This window comes from Scylla paramamosain, chromosome 21 (assembly GCF_035594125.1).
Source record: "Scylla paramamosain isolate STU-SP2022 chromosome 21, ASM3559412v1, whole genome shotgun sequence".
NCBI lineage: Eukaryota > Metazoa > Arthropoda > Malacostraca > Decapoda > Portunidae > Scylla > Scylla paramamosain.
In genome coordinates, this window is record NC_087171.1 from 18,785,767 (window position 1) to 18,795,766 (window position 10,000).

General features: G+C 42.1%; 2 protein-coding genes across 10 annotated transcripts in view; one reads left to right on the plus strand and one right to left on the minus strand.

The window, feature by feature from the left end:
- The window catches only part of LOC135111167 (beta-1,3-galactosyltransferase 5-like), a 77,744-nt gene that overhangs the window by 33,642 nt on the left and 34,102 nt on the right, over nt 1-10,000 (minus strand). For 2 of the 4 annotated variants that reach the window (XM_064024218.1, XM_064024225.1), the window contains exon 1: nt 1,357-1,512. The exons of the other annotated variants lie outside the window; for them this stretch is intronic. The gene's annotated coding sequence lies outside the window, so the exon portion shown is untranslated. Of the gene's footprint in view, nt 1-1,356; nt 1,513-10,000 lie in introns of those variants that run through there. 4 annotated transcript variants of the gene reach the window in all.
- The window catches only part of LOC135111166 (protein amalgam-like), a 61,712-nt gene that overhangs the window by 9,155 nt on the left and 42,557 nt on the right, over nt 1-10,000 (plus strand). The window lies entirely within an intron of this gene.

The following is a 10,000-nucleotide window of genomic DNA, read 5'->3' on the forward strand; positions in this document are numbered from 1 at the left end:
AATGAATGTTATGTTAGTAATTATTAGAAAAGAGAATACATCCTGTGACAAAGCTTAATGATAATAATAATAATAATAATAATAATAATAATAATAATAATAATAATAATGGTGGTGGTGATGATGATGAATCGCAAACCAGAGATAAAAGGTAAAAAAGAAAGATAGAAAGACATGAAGAACTGAAGAAGAGATCAAGTTAAAAACCAACATGCAGGATTGTACGAAGATGGAAGAGGAGAGGAGGAGGAGGAGGAGGAGGAGGAGGAGGAGGAGGAGGAGGAGGAGGAGGAGGAGGAGGAGGAGGAGGAGGAGGAGGAAGAGGAGGAGGAGAGGGAAAGAGAGGGAAAGAGAGAAAAGAGAAGAAAAAAATAGCAACGACACAGATAAATAACAAATAACAAAAAAAAAAAACAAGAACACGGAGAAAGAAAAGAACAAGGAAAACAAGAAAAAGGAAAAGAAAAGAATCATCACAACAAGACAAAATTAAGAAAATGGAAGAGAAGGCACAACAAGGCGATGAAGAAAATGAAAGAGACGGAGAGAGAAACTAGACGAAAACAGGAAGGAGGAGGAGGAGGAGGAGGAGGAGGAGGAGGAGGAGGAGGAGGAGGAGGAGGAGGAGGAGGAGGATGGTGGTGGCCCCTTAGCAAGCGCCACCCACACAGACAGTTATGAAGCCAAGAGGTTATGGCCCCAGCTGGACGGAGCCTGAAACCAGCCCTGATTTTGACGCTCAAAGACTGCAAGGAGGAGAAAGAAAGGTGCTGAAGAGAGAGAAGGGCGGATATGTGTGCATTAGTACAGCATGTTGAGCGTGTTAGGGACGGAAGAGGAGAGAAAAGGATGGTGGTAGGTGATGTGGTAAGGCATAAGGTTGTGGTGGTGGTGGTGGTGGTAGTGTGGTGCTTATAGAGAAGTATTTGCGTTGTGGTGACAGGAGAAACCATCCTTTCTCAATATGGATAAATAGATAGATATGTAGAAAGATTAAATGTAGATAGATAGAGAGATAGGTGATAAGTAGATAGGTAAATAAAAGGAAAGTAAGGAGGATGAAGATTAGGAATAAATCATCCTCTTTCTCCTCCTCCTCCTCCTTCCTCTCTTCCTCCCTGAATTGTTCTTTTCTTATATACCTCCTCTTCCTCCTCCTATTCCTCCTCCTCCTTCTTCCTCTTTCCTTTAGTAATTATAAGACCAGAGTTGCACCACGCAATATGAGAGAGAGAGAGAGAGAGAGAGAGAGAGAGAGAGAGAGAGAGAGAGAGAGAGAGAGAGAGAGAGAGAGAGAGAGAGAGAGAGAGAGAGAGAGAGAGAGAGAGAGAGAGAGAGAGTTAGGTTGTTAAGCACCCGAATGTTGCATTAGGTACTGCTGCCCTCAGAACACTCCTTTGTACTCGTTCACTGCCAATCAATAATTACGATGGAGGCGAGACTTTGTTCTCCTCGCCCCCACTCGTAAATTTTCACTCCGCACGTACTGGTGACCACTCTTACACTGTTGATCTAAAGTACAAGGGTCTTCAATCATTTGCTCAACCTCCATTATCTTATCTCGATCATGGTAGCGTTATCTGCCTACTCTTATTGAAACAAGGCGCTGATGTCGTTTGTGGCCACTGCATTGCTCAGAATAGAAGAATGAATTAGTGATTAGATAGTGTTGCTGTGGATTGTGGCGATGAGTGAAGGGCTCTCCAAACTTAAGTGGTGGAAGATTAGTTATAAGAATAATTTATCAGCGATGTTATCTTGTTAAATTGACACTTCGCTTCGTTATTGTGAAAGTTGCCTCGCTTTAGTGAAACCTGCGTCATCACGAAACGGCCAGCCATTGTTGTTGTTGTGGATATTGACTGACTGGCTTATTGGCCCCTTGTACAGTGTGGTTAAAAAGTCAAATGAAAAATGAAGATAAAAAAAAAATATACATATATATTAACTAAAAACAATATCAAAACAGTGGCAATAGAAATTAATAAAATGGTGCTGGTGGTAGTAGTAGTAGTAGTAGTAGTAGTAGTAGTAGTAGTAGTAGTAGTAGTAGTAGTAGTAGTAGTAGTAGTAGTAGTAATTGTAATAGTACTTGTAGATTTAATAGGAAAAGAAAAATTAAAAAGAAAAAAGCTATATTACACAACACACAACACAACACAACACACACACACACACACACACACACACACACACACACACACACACACACACACACACACACACACACACACAAAGACAAAAAGTAAGCACCATAAATAGAACAAAATAAATAAAATAAAATAAAATCGAGGAGCGGTGGTGTGTGAGAATATGAATATGGTGTGTGTGTGTGTGTGTGTGTGTGTGTGTGTGTGTGTGTGTGTGTGTGTGTGTGTGTGTGTGTGTGTGTGTGTGTGTGTGTGTGTGTGTGTGTGTGTGTGTGTGTGTGTGTGTGTGTGTGTGTGTGTGTGTGTGTGTGTGTGTGTGTTAAAAAGATGTCATGTTAAGGTGACAGCCTCTTAGCTTCTACCCTACCCAACCCTACCCAACCCTACCCTGGTCTGCCCTGCTCTACCCCGTCTCTTTACACACACACACATACAGACACTAACAAGAAGACAAAGGCGCCTCTCATATCGTAGCGGGTCCTTACAATGACCTTAAAAGCTTAATCTACCAAAGGAATAACTCAAAATTAAGTCCAACACATCCATGCATTTTTTTCATCTTCTCCCCATCATTACACTCACAAATGCTTAATCTCAAGGAAGCAGAAGGATGTGAAGGGTAAATGTTTCTTCTAATCTCTTTCTTCCTCCTCCCTTATTTCCTACTCAACTTGTTTTTCTACCTCCTGCTCCTCTTCTCCCTATACCCCTCTCCCTCCTCCTCCTTGGCACTCTCAACCGTCCCTCCTAAACCAGAGTCTTTTCACTGCTCCCTCTGCCTCATAAGCTTCCTTGATGACACCTTTTACGGGTCAATTTATCACCGCAGGACACACAGTTAGGAAACCCTCAGCGATACGCCCCAGATTGCTCCCCCACCACACTACACAACCGCTGATAATACGATTGGGGCTTCTGTTGCTACTGGTATTATGTATTTTACCTTCTGCTGTTATTACTACTATTACTTCACCTTCCCCCTAGCTGACATACGGCAATATGTTACCATCACTAAGTCTAGTTAAGAGAGACACAGATGGGTATGTTACTCTTTCGTTGTTAGATTGGTGAGTGTGTAATGGCAGGTAGTAATCCCCAGTTGTGACCATATAATACGTGTAAATAAAGATATATGGTGAAATGGATAGTCAGATTCATATATATCCTATACTATCCTGTATCTGTTCTTTTTGCATTATTGTAGCGTAACACAAACAACACCGTAAGGGACAACATGTATGATGCTGTATGTTCCTCGCATTTATTCTTCTCCCCGCAACATTTATACTATCCTATATCTGTTATAATGGATTAGTGTGGCGTATCACAAACAACAACGTAAGGGACAACATGTATGCTGATGCTTATTCGTCGCATGTAATTATTTCCTACAAGCTGTTAACGTTAAAAATCAAAGCCAACCTCGTGCATACAACCCTTCACTACCAATCAATCAGCCAGGCGGGTAGTAGATCAATCCTTGCTGTGCTTCATCCATCGTGCATACATCTGGTCGCGTCACCACATGCCACACAGCAGCCAGCCAACCCGCCTCCCCGCCCTCCCCTCAGTATAACCCTTCTCCTGTCAAACTAATTGCCGCGCCCCCATCCATCCTCTCGCCGCCAGTTACCTCAGGATTATGTAACCGCGAGTGTATGGCCATCTGTCTGCCTGCTGGTTCATTAGGGATTCATGGCCCTGCTTAACGGACACACACACACACACACACACACACACACACACACACACACACACACACACACACACACACACAAAGTAGAGGGGATAAAAACTTAGTCCTCATAGCCATTAATTTCTCCTTCCTCGTTCATTTAAGTGTGTGTGTGTGTGTGTGTGTGTGCTCAGAGTCCCTCCACTATTTGTTTATCTCTCCCAGCCGCCCTCTCAGTCAGTCCACCTCGCCAGTCTCGTGAAGGCATTGCTCCTGGGCGCTCACTATGCAGTCTTGGAGCTCCACACTGTGCACCAAGCCAAGAACATGCGACACTATGCCAGTCAGTTAGGGTGCCAAGGTGCCTCATCATTTTTACTCCCTTCCTTCACCTCCCTTTCTTCTCTTTTTCTTATTCTCTCACTCTTTCTCCTCCTACTCATCCCAGATTCACAGCTTCTTATTTTCTCCCAGTTACCCACTACACCTCTCTCTCTCTTTTTCTCCCACTTAAGTGTTGCTCCATATTTGTGTATAGGAAAGGGGAGAGGAGGATTAGATTACGCTAGGTTAGGTCAAGTCAGCAGCAATGAACGCACGAATTAATACAAAAGGGAAAAATAAAAATTAGCAAACACGCTGGTGCTTCCGTGGCTGTGTGTGGCAAGATTCACTATCCGATGTGTTAAGTAAGAGACGCAGGATAGTAAAGGCGAAGATTCCTCCTCACTCTAAACATTATAAGCTGAAGGGAAGAGAAACATCGCGTCAGTGCCATCAACAAGGAAAAGGAAAGAAAAATATTATAGCACGTGAAAAGTATAACAGACGCTCTATAAAGTTTTCAGTGAAGGAACGATAACAAATAAGTAATAAGATATGAAAAATTGCATATAAACAATAATACAGCAGGGAAAGTAGAATGGAAAATCAAAGGAACATTAGAAACAAAAAAAATAAGATCCATTATGTGAAATGAGTTTGTATGCCTTGAAAAGAATAATAAAAAAAGGAAAAGAGGAAGAACTAAAATAGAACAACAGCAACAACAACAACAACAACAACAACAACAACGAAAGAACAAGACTAATAGACTGATATCATATGTGTGTATGTACGCATATGTATGTACTTCAGTATGTCTGTCTGTATGTCTGTATGTATGTATGTCGCTGTTTCCTTTTTTTTTTTACTCCACCGAAAGCTGCTCCACCTGCCACCAGCCCATCCACCTCTTATGCCCTTCCCCCCTCTCCATCCCCACACATCCCAGCCCCATACGCCCTCCCCGCCTCCTCACCTGATACGCTATCTAGGTCAACACCTGGCGGAAAATGTTAGCACTATCTTGGAAACCGTATCTCTCTCTCTCTCTCTCTCTCTCTCTCTCTCTCTCTCTCTCTCTCTCTCTCTCTCTCTCTCTCTCTCTCTCTCTCTCTCTCTCTCAGGTTCCCATAGTGCCTCTACGTAATAATTCATAAATTTACAAAGTGTAACTACAAAAATAACAATAAAAAAATGAAATGTGAGGTAGAATAAACTAGACAAGTCAACAACGACTCTAAAAAAAAAGAGGAAGAGTAAAATACGAGGCAAAAAAAAAATACTTAGAGGAGGAGGAGGAGGAGGAGGAGGAGGAGGAGGAGGAGGAGGAGGAGGAGGAGGAGGAGGACGCACTTATAAACGTATAATGATGTAAACTGAGATGCTGCAAGTGAATTAATCTCCATGTCCTGTAGGGTGGTCTTCCTCCTCCTCCTCCTCCTCCTCTGCCGCTTCCTTTCTCTCATCTTAGCTCCTCTCCTCCTCTTGGTTCTCCTCTTACCACTTGAAATTCACCTCTCTCTCTCTCTCTCTCTCTCTCTCTCTCTCTCTCTCTCTCTCTCTCTCTCTCTCTCTCTCTCTCCTCTCTCTCTCTCTCTCTCTCTCTCTCTCCCTCTGCTATCCTTATCGCGTGGCGGCTCTTGAGAGAAGGCTTACACGTATCTGATGATTAGAGGAGAGCGTATGATGGAGGGGGTGATAGTACATGTATGTTATCAGTGGTAGTGATAGTAGCAGTGGTAGAAAAGAGGGAGAGAATATGGCCGCTTGTACTGTGAGCTTTGGCGAAGAGAACATTTAAACAAGAGAGATGCAAGTTACCACGTAAATTCAGAACTAACATATTTGCGGATGAAGAGACGAAGGCAACGGGAAGCATCACTGACTTCCACCCCAACACGTCAGAGAATCCACGGCACGTAAGGATAACAAACCTCGCACCTTGGCTGTGACTGGAATTAGACATCGCGTGAGCAACAAGAACCGCCTTCCTCCCACACACACACACACACACACATACACACACATATACACACACACACACACACACACACAAAAAAAAAAAAAAAAAAAAAAAAAAAAAAAAAAAAAGATTATGCAGGAAGTCAATCAGAGTTATTAACTGTTAAATGCACATCAATTCAGAGGAAAAAAGCAGACGTCGGAAGATTTAAATACGTGGAAAATCTCCCCATTGATTTAAACCACGGTCGACTTAGCACGCGGAGTGAAAGGAATTAAAATAGCTTTCTTTGATTTCCTCGTCCGAATTATTCAAGTTAATTAAGTATCGCATATAAAAAATAAAAAAAAACATTGTCTGTCTGTCTGTATATATGTGTGTAACCGTCTTTTTTATCTGTCTGCTTCCTCCCCTCTCTGTTTCAGCCTATGTGTATTTCTCCCTCTCCGTCTGCCTATCTGTCTGTTTCCCCCCCTATCTCTCTCTCTCTGCACAGTTTACAGGTTTATTTCCCACCGCCTGCCTCGCGCTCAGCCTTCCCTGTGAAAGAGTAACGATCGCCTTCAGGAAACAGGGTGCCCATATATACTCGTACCCAGGGCACGGCGGCCGCTCCCACACAGCCTCGCGCCATTATCTCTCCACCCACAGCTGTAATGACCGCTGCTGGGGGTTAATTAAGTTCTTCTGGGTTGCGTGTATAAGGGAAAGGCCACTGAGCATAATGCATGAGCTACAGGGAATAAAAAAATGTCAAGGGCACAATATTTAAGTGGGAATTTTAGGATGGGGGAGTTGAGAGGGAGACATTTGTGGGGTATTCAAGTCACTGGTTTCCTGCTCAAATGTCAAGGGGCTTCTGTGTAAATTACCCAAGGAAATTCCAGGGAAATCTCATCTAAAATAACCCTTAAGATATTTCCCTTCAGTCTAACCTATCATCATCTTGCGGCTGGTCATGTTAAGGGTCGCCACGGTACGTCAACCTTCTCCAACGTGCCTTCTTAAAGACTCTCTCTCTCTCACTCTCTCTGAATATGAAACAGGAGCGAGTATACGTTAGAATGGCGTGAATCCTTATCATCACCATAATGCTTCTTTCGTCCTAAATGCAGCGGTAACTTTTTGTCTCAGCGGAGCAGCGTGCGTGATGCGGGCGTTGCGTGATATCCGGAGCTGGGAGGCCGCGCACCTGTGTTCGTGACTTAGTATTATTACGAGGGTATAAAAGTGTTAATAATTGGTTAGAGTGCGATGAAGAAGCACTGGGCAAAGAAGAAGTGTCATTTCGTGTACTCCACCACGAAAAGATTCATTGGTGTTGATATGTTGGTTATTTTTTACCTCTTCGTGTACCAAACTGAGGTTCCGCTTGGCTTTAACACCTCAATGATACAAGACACACCACTCCTTTTTTGTTTGATTTATTTATTTTTTCCTGCCACCGCCTCTAAAGATTACTCAATATGCTCGTTACGAAGTGAAAAATCTATTCTTTTAAAGTTTCCCTTCTTGTACATCCTTGTAAATATTTTCCAGTGTCCAGGGCTGTGAGTTGTTCCATATCACAGTAAGGTTTGTTGTGCTTCTTATTCCCTCTAATTTCTTCCTTCTTCCACTCTAGTATTATATGTTAGGTTAGATTATGTTATCCTGGGTTAGTTTTCTTTCTTTCTTGTTCCATCTCCTCTTGGTGTTTCTTGGGTCACGGCCGTTAAAGAAATAGGCAACACCCAGGTCACGATAGGGGAGCTTGTCTCAATGTACGAATGAAAGTACGTACAGAGAAAAGGGTTCCCTGTTCTCTCGTTCCAGCGTTTTATTAGTGTTTTATGATGCGCAGAGGGACGTTATTCTACCAGGGAGCCGAGGAGCGTGTGGCCAGGCTGTCCTTGCACAACGCGAGACTGATAATTCCTACATACTGCATAATTAAGAGTCGTTTACTTCCTGTTATGTCACTGATGACGATGACGATGATGACAGTGATGATAATAATGACGATGACGATGATGACAGTGATGATAATAATAATAATAATAATAATAATAATAATAATAATAATAATAATAATAATAATAATAATAATAACAATAATAATAATAATAATAATAATAATAATAATAATAATAATAATAATAATAATAATAATAAGAAGAAGAAGAAGAAGAAGAAGAAGAAGAAGAAGAGAATAATAACAACAACAACAACAACAACAACAACAACAACAACAACAACAAAGAAAGAAGCTGACTGAACTAATTGGAAGCGATGACGAGAGAAAAAAAAAAAAAATCACGGAAAAACAAGTAAATATAGAGAGAGGTGACTATTTATCACACTTCAAAAAAACATCTTTTGATCCACCATCATGTAAACATCCTCTGACACCAACTCTCTAGCGACGCGCACTAAGGCTCACCTACAGAAACACCACGCTCCTTCACCACAACTATTTTCAAGGGCCACAGAAATTATTAGCCCGGTTCCCAAGAGAGAGTGTTTCTCCTGTTAATAATAAAAAAAAATCTTGTTAATCTCTCACTAGAACCGTAAAAACACCTTTAAAAACCCGTGTAACTTCAACAAGAGCCTTTTGAAAGTAGTGGAGGTGCGGACAGAAAGAAGAGTTAAGAACATTGAAGACGCACAGAGACGCAGGGCAACATAAGGCCATCAAAGCGCAGTAGTAAAGGGCGGCATCGTGAAGGCGTCCAGGGTTGTACAAGGCCCCCCATAACACCATAAGAAGCATCAGTGGCACCAATGACTGCAACTCTCTCTTCCACTCTTCTGCGCCTCGCCAAGTCAGTATTTAGCTTGTGACAGGAGAGTGATAGCACCTTAGCCTTCACTGCATTGACTTGTTATTTCTCATTATCCTTTATCTCTGTCTGTTCCGCACGCCACCTTCATTCCTCGATGTGTTTGTTCAGTTTCATTCTTCCATACATTATGTTCTGGTGGGCTTGATGGCGCTATTCCCGTCACTTGAGGCAGGTCTTATTCCCCATTATTCTTTATCTACGTCGCTTCCTCAAACCGCCTTCATTCCTTCACACGTGTGGTCATATGTTTTCCTTACAAGCATCCTATTCTTGTACCTCTCTTTCTTAGTCCTTCCTTACAGTCATTTTGCTGTTGATAATGTTAATGTGCTTATACCTATTACCTCCACTACTACTACTACAACTGCTACTACTACTACTACTACTACTACTACTACTACTACTACTACTACTACTACTACTGCTACTTTTTTTTTTATCTAACAGGGAACCTGACAATAAAAGTGGAAAAAAAAGGCTCACTGAAGTTGCCAGTCTCTTAAAAGGACGATCTGAAATCAAACTATTGCTGCTGCTGCTACTACTACTACTACTACTACTACTACTACTACTACTACTACTACTACTACTACTACTACTACTACTTCTACTCTCTCCAGCACTGTCAAATATTACATCACTGTTTACGCGCGTGACTTATGCGGGAAAAAAAGCGGAAAGATTTTTATGTAATTCTTACAGCGCAGATATTCTATTACGGTATGTGTGTGTGTGTGTGTGTGTGTGTGTGTGTGTGTGTGTGTGTGTGTGTGTGTGTGTGTGTGTGTGTGTGTGTGTGTGTGTGTGTGTGTGTGTGTGTGTGTGTGTGTGTGTGTGTGTGTGTGTGTGTGTGTGTGTGTGTGTAAGGGAAGTAATGTGATGCAGTATAAAAAATATAAAAGGGAAGGAGAGAGAGAGAGAGAGAGAGAGAGAGAGAGAGAGAGAGAGAGAGAGAGAGAGAGAGAGAGAGAGAGAGAGAGAGAGAGAGAGAGAGAGGAAAACTGGTCGACAACATTGTTACATGTCAAGTATGCATGTAATTTCTCTCTCTCTCTCTCTC